At 45.5% G+C, this 11,035-nt stretch overlaps 1 pseudogene; it reads left to right on the top strand.

The window, feature by feature from the left end:
* Positions 1–7,454: 7,454 nt before the first annotated feature.
* LOC102381421 lies at positions 7,455–9,313 on the top strand (annotated as a pseudogene).
* Positions 9,314–11,035: the final 1,722 nt, after the last annotated feature.

Below are 11,035 nucleotides of genomic sequence, written 5' to 3'. Positions count from 1 at the left end.
AGGTGTGGGGAGGATGGGTGCACATGCAGAGGTGAGGGAGGGAGTGGGGCTGGGGCAGGTACTGTCCAACTGGGGCAGGGGAAGCATAAGACAGAGCCATGAGTGGCTCATCAGGGAGTGCAGCTCCTGCTGCTATGCACACCCCAGGAGGGCCCGTAGGTGTTGACCCTGGATCTGCTCAGGGTGTGGGTGGACTGCTGCTGAGGGCTGGGGCCAGGGCTGTAGCAGGCTTTTCCCAGCATGGGGGGCTGGTCCAGGCTGCACTTGGGGCAGGTGGTTGTGGCACTGGGAGGAGGGCTACAGGGGTGGGCTGCAGCCACCCCAAAACTCACCATGGACCCCCCAACTTCCTCTCCCAGCACCACTGCCACCCACCTCAATCACAGCACAGTCCAACACCCTCTGGAAAGTTCTTGGTGCAGCTCCGGCCTCAGCCCACCCTACCCTGCCAATAGATCTGGGCCACATGCTCCTGGGGTGCACACAGTGGTGGGAGCCACCAACCTATCCCTGAGCCAGGTGCTCCCTAGATAAGCAACTCACAGCTCTGTCCCACACCCCATCCCAGCTGTGCAGGGCCTGCCCCAGCCCCAGCCCCAGCCTCATTCCCAGCCCCACTCCTTTCCTCACTGCTGGGGCCTTGATATGTGCCTCCCTGGCCCTTTTCCCTCTGCCCACCCCTTCCCCCACAGACTTAATTGCTGTGGGGGTGGGGTGCGCCACATGTACACACCTGCTCAGCACCCCCATCAATTGTTCTGCCTCTGCCTATGCCTCCTGCCTGCTCTTGCATCCAAACTTTTCACTGCCTTCCTTTTTAAACTCTTTCCACATCTCTTTCAGTATAACAGCTGCCTTATAGTCTGTTTTTCCTCTTCCCTGTGTCTTTTTCTTCCTTTTCCTCTCTGTCACAGCTCCTTGCTTTCTGAATCTCTTTATGTAAGGAAACAAACCTTGAATGAGTTAACCATGCATCTTGGCTAGTGAATTTTACTTTTAACTCCCTCACATAGGTCTGTAACAATACAGGCACCAGCTGTTGGGGGGCAGGTTAGACCATAATGGTTCTCAACCTGTTCATACCCAGCATTTCTTTAAGAACTGGGTTTCCCTACTGTCCTAGAAACTGATACAAAGAGGGAAGTCAGGGAACCAGGTTGAGGCCCTTGTTCCCTAACCCCAAAAAGGTTACTTTAACCCTTAGGCATTAATATAGGTTTTTCTGTAATATGTCCTGACAAATGGCTTCTCAGTAGCCATCTGTTATAGTTGGTACTGCTTCCTAGTAATTCTCCTTAGTTATACCTACCCTCTTTCTACTGTGGGATTTGGGTCAGGCCCCTGAATACTAAGTTGCAACCCTTCCTACTCAGGTCTAAATACTTGGGCTATACTAGCATTTCACAACAATAAATAACCTCAAAATATCAAAAACTCAAACTCACAAAAACTCTAAAACTCTCAAAAACTTCAAAGCTCCAAAACTCCCAAACTGAAAAATGCAAAACTCAAAATTTCAAAACTCAAACACTCAAGACAAAACAGTCTTACAAGCATTTCTGCTGTCAATTTACACTAGTATCCCAGACAACAAGCCTCTACTTTCCTGCACTTAGAAAGTGGGTTTTTAAACTTAGTGCCCCAAGATTTGATGCAACACTTGGTAGACTAATAGCAGAAAACCTTGTTTTAATAACTACCAACAAGCTACAAAACTCAATAACAAAAAAAGACCCTTTCCCAATATAAAATCAGCTATAGTCTTTGTATTCTCTTAGCTGCAAAGATCTTTCCCCAGTGCAGGCAGGAAGCAGTTCTTGTGCAGCCTCACAGCATGGATCCTTCACTTATCGTCTGGGTGGCAGGATAGCTTCTTGGTCTTCTCTGGACTGCACACTACATGTGTGTTAAATGGGCTGTATTTGATTCAGATTCGGATTCAGTCCAAATCGCAGACAATTGTTCTATTAGTTGATTCGGATCACTGTCCCAATTCAATCTGGATGAATTCGAATCTGAAGATTCAATGATGATTCAGAGAATCATCACTTCAGCCATAGACACAGCTTGAAATGTTTTTTTCTTGAGGTACCAGGCACATCCCCTGAATGCTGTGATGCTGGGTCAGATGGAGTGTCCCGCAGGAGTGTGGGGAGGCCCCCATGTGCTCAGCGGTGAACCCAGAAGTGGACCGGAAGTACTTCTGGTCCCCTTCCAGATCCACTTCTGAGCATGTGGGGGTGCCCACAACACCCCACTTGCTCAGCAACCGGCCACAGGGGGACCCTGGGTGCCCCCCTAGACCCAGGAGGCACCAGTCACTGAGCCAGGGAGGCAAGCAGGGTGGGGGTTGTGCCCTTCCCAGAGGACCTGGAAGTGGACCGGAAATGCTTCTGGCCCACTTCTGGGTCTGATGCCAAGCACACTGGGGACCGCCACCGTTCTCCTGTGGGATGTTCAATCAGCCCCAGCATCTCAGCATTCATGAGCCTCCTGGTACCTTTGTTGCCTGGTGGGGTCAGGCCAACTCTCAGGATCTCAATATTGCACTGTTATACAGGAGGGTGTGACACAATTGCACATATACAAACACACACACCAATTAGGTGCATACACATGCGCACTACTAGCTATGGTACATACACATCCAGACCAGCCTAGGCACATGCATACCTATCACCAATTCAAGCACATACACTATACACCCCAAAAGTTAGACACAGATCACTAATTCATATATCATGTACACAATGCCACACACACACACACACACACACACACACACACTAGCACCTCAGATACACACAAGTTTAAAATAACTAGTCTAGGTTCATGCATACCTATCACCAGTTTAAGCCCATACACGCTACACACACCAAATTTAGACAGAATCAGTTACCAGTTACCAACACCTGCACATTCAATATACATACTTGGATTGCTAATTCATATACCACACACATGTATAGATATTAATTTGTGTGTATATATCTGTATATTCACTAATTCACACACACTCCACCCTCCTGCACATACACACATCTGAGTTCCTAATTTGGGTGTTGTGATGTGTATGTATGTATGTGCTTGTTGTACTTGGGATACCTGGGGAAAGGTTAAGCTAAGAAAGTAGAAGTGTATGGAGTTAAAGTCACCAGGACCGGGATTAGAACTGGTAGACTGCAGGGGCCTGGGCTGAAGAACTGAAGCTCGGGAGTAACTTTAGGTTAATTGATCTTAATTGATTAAAAGACAATGCCCAAAGCCTGCAGAACAGGGAAGCAATGCTGGCACTGAGGCTGGGACTGGAGCCAGAGCTATAAGGGAGCTGAAAAGGTAGGTGGGGAGAGGAAAAATGGGACTAAGGGAAAGTGTGGGTGTTAAAGAGGGGCTCTGGGTGTGGGGAGCCAGAGGATGGCTCCAGGGCACCTAGAGAAGTTGCAGGGAGTGGCAGTAGGTGCTGGGATCTGGAGAAGGCTCCAGCTGCTGAAAAAAATTGCAGGACAGCCACGAGGAGCTGGGAAGCTGCAGGGTGGGGTAGGGGAGATGACTACAGAAGGTGCGGGGGAAGCCTGAAAACAGAGAGACAGACAACAAAAAATCACAGGAAAAGCTGCAGGAGAGACTGAAAGGCAGAGGGGCAGCAGGAAAGCAATGAAAGGCAGCAGAAAGTCACAGGGAAAAGGCAGTAGGAGGGTGGGAAGCAGGGGGACAGCAGAAAATCACAGGAAAAATGGCAGGAGAGACTGAAAGGCAGCAGGGGTAATGGGAAAGCAGAGAAAGGCAGCAGAAAGTCACAGGGAAAAGGCAGTAGGAATTGAGAGGAGATCAGGAAACTAGTGGAGGTGGGGGCTGGAGCTGAAAGAGAGAGAGAGAAACTGAGGCTGGAATTGAAGAAAAGGAAGGGACTGGGATTCACTAAAACATGACGCAACTTGGGGTTGCAAATGACAGTGGTTTTATTGAACAGGGGAGATGGTGCCACAATGTCTTATTGGTTCCCTTGCACCTATCCACCCACACCCACACCCAGCCACCCACACCCACCACCCACACACACACACAATGATAGCAGGGGTTAGACAGGTTTGGTGCAGGGGCTGAAGTCCACTGAAGTCCAGGAGGAGAGAGAGAAAGAGAGGGAGAGAGAGAGAGTCCAAAATGTAGGAGGAGGTGTGCAGGTAATATCTACCTATCCAGGTTGGAAAGGGTCCTTATCCAGTAGGCGTTGTCCAGAGAAGGGTTGCCAGCAGACCCTCTGGGTGGATAGGTGGTGTGGCGTTGTGCTAGTCCAGATGGAGAGGGTGTCCCACTGGGACTGTCTTCACTGCCTCTTTTTATAGGGGCAGACCTTGTGTGACCCTAGTGACAGGAGGCATGCCCAGGCAAGGGTCAGGCCCTGGAGTACTAAGCATGTGTGCTCCATGAAGGGATGTGCAGTTTCAGGGGTCTGTAATGGTGGGGTACAATGGCTGAGTTGCTGGTTCTGACGGGTCTTTTGTCTTTCAAATGCTGGGTTCTTGTCTCTGTTCCTGGGTGAGGTCTCTTGGGTGAATCAATGCAAGGTGATGGCCCAGTCATTACAGGCCATTCAGTAGAGGCCTGCTACCATTGTATTTCAATCATTTCCAATCCCACTCATTCATCAGGGAACCAATTTACATGGGAGGGGTACGTGACTCATACAGTTGCAACATGGGATGCCCAGGCAGAGGACAGAAGATGGAGGCTTGACATATAAAATGGAAACTTGACATGACTTTGGTTCATTTACAAACACAGGCCTAAACCATACAGTATCCAAATGAAACAGTAAAAATCAATACAAACCTAATAATAATACAGTATAAAACTGTGGATATCCAAAACCAAAAATTTGCTACCAAAATAAAAATGTTTAGAACTTATCCTAAGTCTGAGATCACTTATACTTATCTATAGAGAATAGAGAGGGAGAGAAAAAGTCAGAAATGGTTGGGGAAGGGGAGGGAATGCATTTTAAAATAAATTAACAAAAAAAGAAAAAATGGGGGGTTTTGCTACACCTTGAGGTATGTAGAAAAAAACATTTAAAGCTTTGTCTATGCCCAAATTATTGAATCTTTCTGAATCCTTCTGAATTGATTCAAAGAGTTCCGATTCAATTTAGAGAGATTAAAGGGTTTCCTGATTTGATTCACACTCGGAGATTTGGACTCATGTCTTCACACCTTCACACCTAGGTGATGGGCCTCAACTGGTCGAACAGGATGCTTAGGTGTTACTGGATCTGTCTTTGGGTATTTGTTTATCAATGGGGCAAATTTGCAATAGCTTGTACTGGTGATGGTCTATTTACAAAACTCCAGACACACATTTGTAACACCTTAGATACTGAAAGCCTGTTTTGAGAAATGTGAGTATATCAGGTACAGAGCATCCTTCGTGTGTCTTTTTCAGGTTTTTTGGCCTTTGTCTTTTGTAATTGCTAGTTCAAATGAAATGCATATGTAATTACCTTGCCTTTACTGGCTCAGCCTTTTCTTTATCTTTCTTAGTTTGGAAATACACATGTGATGAGCATGTTAGTTTCCTGTTAACAATTTTCTTGATTTGACATAATCTAGCACAGAAAATAAAAGCAATTGGGGTTGCTCTATTTAGTATGGTCCCAGCTGCCACTTTACATTTTTGTGCAAGATGCACTGTTATTTTAATTTGGTGTTAAAGATTTTATGTGTAGGCCTGGCCTAGTTGTCACTGTATTCACCATCAACAAATGAGGCAAAATTATTACTTCTATTTTTTCCCATTTTAAAAAAATATTTCCTTTACTGTTTTGCCATGAAAATAAACCAAATATATTTTGTTTGACAGATTTCATTTCTAGAAACATTCAATTTTTAAGCAACTCTACCGATTTTCTGGTCTACAACAATTAGAAATCTATGAAGATTTCAACATTGGTCTGCACCTGGAAATCCTTGCATTCACAATTTTCAAGTGTAATGGTTAAAACTAAGCACTAATGTCTATTGCTACTTAAATATCCTTGTGGCAGAAATGCCCCCGTCGGTGCCCCTCTCCTGAGATCTGTCTCCACCAGCCTGGGAGGCGGGTGTTGAATCCCTCACAGCGGGGATCTCGCTCCTTGTCTGCAGACAAAAGCCTGGCGCCTGGGAGGTGATGCTCTGGTCACCTGGGCAGGGTGGGGGAAGACCCGGCCCTGCGCGCGGGCCCAGGTAGCCAGGGATGCTTGAAGAAGGGCAGCCATTATCCATGCGGTCATCCAGGTGAATCTGAACCTGGCTCTCTCCTCATCACCGCATGCTCCAAGAGTGCCCTGCCTCCAGAGGAAACAACAAGCACCTCTGGATGATGCGAGTGAGTAACCTACTAGAGATCCGATCAGATACTTAGCTTCAGTAACTCAGATGCGTGTTTAAATGGCTACCTCAGCCACCCTGGTTTGCTCTATGGGATTCCTTTGATATTCCTGTAATATTTCTATGATATTACTCTACCTTTTACCCTATTTCTGCCCTACCCCCTGTAATCAATAAAGTTCTCCTTTGTGACCGGTGTGGAGACTTATTGAGGGGTGGGTCTAAATTATGCCAAGGAGGCCCCTTAGGTCTGTGGACTAAGGGAGGCTTCCCTAATCAGCCCCTGACTTGGGGAAGTGCCCCAAGTGCTTGTATTGGGTCTAGCACCCATTGGACGATCAGGCCTGTGTTTTCCAAGGTGCACAGAGCCAGAAGTGAGTCCAGAGCCTTGGATGGTGGCAGCGGGAACCCCAGGCTAGCTGGTGTGCTCCAGGGAAGGGGTCAGCCGGACGGGAGGCACCCCAAGGGAGGCACTCGGAGCCTGGAAGGTGGTCGGGCGCAGGGAGGTGGGCGGCTTAATGCAGGAGCGCCCCCTACTGGCCCGCCACAATCCTGAACTGATTTTTCAGAACTATTCAATTTGAATTGTTCCCACTTTAATCAATGTGATATGGTTTCTTCTGTGAACAGTCCACTATTGTAGAAAAGGTTCTTCATTGTGTCCACACTGGTAATTCCAGTTAGAATTCACTATACCTGACTATCTTTGAAATCAGGTTCATAAACAAACCCCTGCATTCAGATCAATGGTTCTCAAGTTTTAAATTATACTTCTCCTTTTTTTCTAAACAAGATCTACCTGGTCCTTCTTCATATTGAGTTACTTGTGAATGACAGCTTAATCATCATGACTTCTGACTCTTGGTTCTGTCATCCCTGTACTAAGAACTAATATTGAGCCAATATTTGTTCAAGTCTGCTTCCTGCAATCCAGGTTTTCTACTGTTCAAAACCCTTGGACACCAAGATGATTCTGTGGAATGGATGGGCTGCAGAAAGACAAACAGGGATTAGGGTTAACAAAACAAAAAAGTGAAAATATTTCATTGTTGCTTCTGTTCACTTGATGACTATATTTTAATGGTCAAAATGAAACCAGAGAATCTCACCACCACAGTGACAGAATTTGTCCTCTTGGGGCTCACCCAAAATCCTGTGTTGAAGCGATGCATCTTTGTCTTTGTCTCCATAGTCTACTTGACAACCTGGTTGGGAAACTTCACTGTCATCATCACTGTGATTATGGAACAGCAGCTCCACAGACCTATGTACTTTCTGCTAGCCAACCTGGCCTTCATGGATGTTAGTGATACCACAGTTAATGCACCAAAGATGTTGTCGAGTCTTCTCTTACAACAAGACACCATCCCCTTCAATGAGTGCATCGCTCAGATTTTTTTCTTTCATTTCATTTCTGGTGCATTGATCTTTTTACTTGTGCTAATTGCAATTGATCGCTATGTGGCCATCCAGAAACCACTGCGCTACTTGATTATCATGAACCGGGGCACGTGTATAGGACTAGTATTTGGGGCATGACTGGGTGGATTTGTTCACTCTATTGCCCAGGTTTTCTTGATCTTCCCATTACCATTCTGTGGTCCAAAAGTTCTGGACAATTTCTTCTGTGATATCGCACAAGTCATCAAATTTGCCTGTATGGACACCCACGTGGTTGAGTGGCTGGTGATCTCCAATAGTGGGGTGGTTGTTATACTGATTTTTGTTGTCCTGCTTATTTCATACAGCATTATTCTATTCAAGATAAGGACACGGGTCACACAAGGGAAACGCAAAGCCCTGTCCACTTGTGGAGCCCAGATCACAGTTGTGTGTTTATTATTTATTCCTTACATATATATCTATGCTCGGCCCTTCAAGAAACGTGCCCTGGACCAAATAGTCTCAGTTATTTTCACTTTGTTTGTCCCCATGCTGAACCCAATTATCTATACACTGAGAAATGTCAGGAAAATGATAAGTAAGATCCTTTCCTCAAGAAAGATTCTAATGGCATAAATATATGAAATGGTTCTTTCCATTCCACCCCATGCCATTTGTTTAGTCATTTTTAACATGCCTGAACTTTACATGCCAGTCACATTCATATCCTAATATCTGTAAAGACCTCTAATTGAAAAACAACTCTCAATTGTAATTTACAATGGCAGTTTATCTGTCTATCTAGATAGATAGATAGACCGCCATTGTGAACCAATATATATATATATGAAACTATATATTTTTTCTTCAAAACTACTGTTATCTTTTAGCAAGCTCATCCTTATATATGCATATAGGAATTTTATATATACTTATATGCAGACAGCATTTTTATCCTGACTAATATTTTCCAGAAATGTGTGGACCAGATTATGTCCCACATAACAGGTACCTAGGTGTGATCCCATGCTAGGCAGGTCAAATTTTGACAAAAAATGTTCACAAACCTTCATGCTAGCCTTCAGCTTAAGTCACTAAAATCATCATTAACTGTTTTGTTTTGTTTTGTTTTTTTTTCCCCTCAGACTCAAGTGATGTGGGATAAGATGGTATTGAGAACCAGATCCTATTTTCTGGAATCAATGCTCAAGTGTAACTTAACCAGCATTCACCCAGCTAAATTTCAAGGTGTGACTGTATTTCAGGGTTTTCTTTGTAGGGGTAACAAAGGGTTGGGGGCGGGGTGTTGAGAATTGAATCAGGCTTCTGTGACTAAGTACATTTCAAAGCTACAGCCAAACTCAGCTACCACTTAGCATGCCCTGGAGAAATTAATCTTGTCTTTGGCAGCAGCCAATGGCCTCTTACATGTCAGAGTAATTCTGCCCCACTCCTCTCCACTGCCAGGGGCATGGGTAAGCAGAAAAAGGCAGTTGTCCAACAAGTATGACTAGCAGGACCTAGAGAGTCTGCTAGTCATGAAGAGAGAGACCATGCTAGTCTGAAGTCAGACAGAAGTCAGGGTAGATTTGCACCTTTTAGAGAGAATCAGAGATGTATAGCATAACATTTCATAAGAAGTAGGATTATTTCATCTCACAACAGGTGCTGCTGCTATACAGGCCCCATCTAGTCCACATATAAAACACCCTGGGCAGCTATATGATGAGTTTCAGGTGGAGCAAAGGTGAATGCAGCAGAGAAAGAGAGGTGACTGAGAGGAACTCTGGGAAGTAGAGAGCTAGGTACATGGCAACCAGGAAAGCTGTAGGGATTGGGGGATGATGGAGCAGACTAGGGAGTAAAGAGGAATAGATGATACTATAGTGGGGCACAAGGACAAGCTAGGAACAGCTGGGGTAGAAAACAAAGGGCAAGGAACATGGTGCACCTAGACAGATAGAGGTAGGACAGAACATACGGGACAGCTGTGGTTGTCTGGGCACTGGGAGAGATGATAGAAATGATTTCCTACCTGTGATTACATAAATGCCCCCACTATAAGTACTGGAATCCATGTACTCATTGATGGAAGGGGATTCTATTACATGACTCCCATCCACATAGAGGAATGGGATAACATGGCCCCTTTTTAGGCATGGAAGGACTCCTACCCCCACACATACATGTTCTTGGTCAGGCAGGAAGGTTTCAGCCTAGACCTGCTCCCAGCAGCTGCAGAGAGGAGAATTCCTATCAGGTAGAGACAGAAGAAGTCCTGCTCTCTCTGAACAATGAATAATGTGGGGTGGAAAAGAACAGTGACATGACTCCAAGGGGACACAGCAGGGCATGAGAAAGGCAGGACACACACTGACAGAGATGTACCTCTTCGCTCAGAATGACAACACATAGCTCTTGTTTACAAAGTGGAGGCTGGATAGAGTCAACTCTCAGGATTACACACACTTATAGGCTTGACACTACTGCACGTATTAGCACCATGACCCAAAGAAACTTGGGGGTCATGACTGACCACAAGATGAACATGAGCCACCAATGCGATACCACAGCTGGCAAAGCAAACAAAACTCTGGCTTGCATCTATCGATGCATCTTGAGTAAAGACCCAGGATGTCATCCTCTCACTATACTCAGCCTTGGTGAGACCACAGTTGGAGTACTGTATCCAATTCTGGGCTCCACAATTCAGGAAGGATGTGGAGAAGCTTGAAAGAGTCCAGAGGAGAGCCATGCACATGATCAAAGGGCAATAGAACAGGTTTTATGAAGACAGGCTGGGAGCCATGGGACTCTTCAGCCTCGAGAAGTGCAGGCACAAGGGTGACTTGGTGGCAGCTTATAAGTACATCAAGGGATGACAAGGTCCAATGGTCACAAACTCCCGCAAGACCGTTTTAGGCTGGACATAAGGAAAAACTTATTTACTGTCCAGTCTCCCAAGGCCTGGAATAGATTCTCACTAGAGGTGGTGCAGGCACCTACTCTGGACACTTTTAAGAAACATTTGGATGCTTATCTTGCTGGGATCCTTTTACCCTAGCTGACTTCCTGCCCTTTGGGCAAGGGGTTGGACCTGATGACCTTACAAGGTCACTTCCAGCCCTAATGTCTATGAATTCTATGTAGATGACAGAATCTCCTCCTACTAGGGTTTCCAACTCTGTTTGAATCTATTCTTGGAGGTTTCATCACATAATGTAATGATATGAATGACATGAATATGTTCCATAGTGTAGTGTAGTTAGTAAACTAAACAGACAATA

Source organism: Alligator sinensis, unplaced genomic scaffold, assembly GCF_000455745.1.
Source record: "Alligator sinensis unplaced genomic scaffold, ASM45574v1 scaffold174_1, whole genome shotgun sequence".
Classification (NCBI taxonomy): domain Eukaryota; kingdom Metazoa; phylum Chordata; order Crocodylia; family Alligatoridae; genus Alligator; species Alligator sinensis.
Note: the sequence above shows the minus strand (reverse complement) of the source record. Positions and strands in the feature narration are given on the sequence as shown.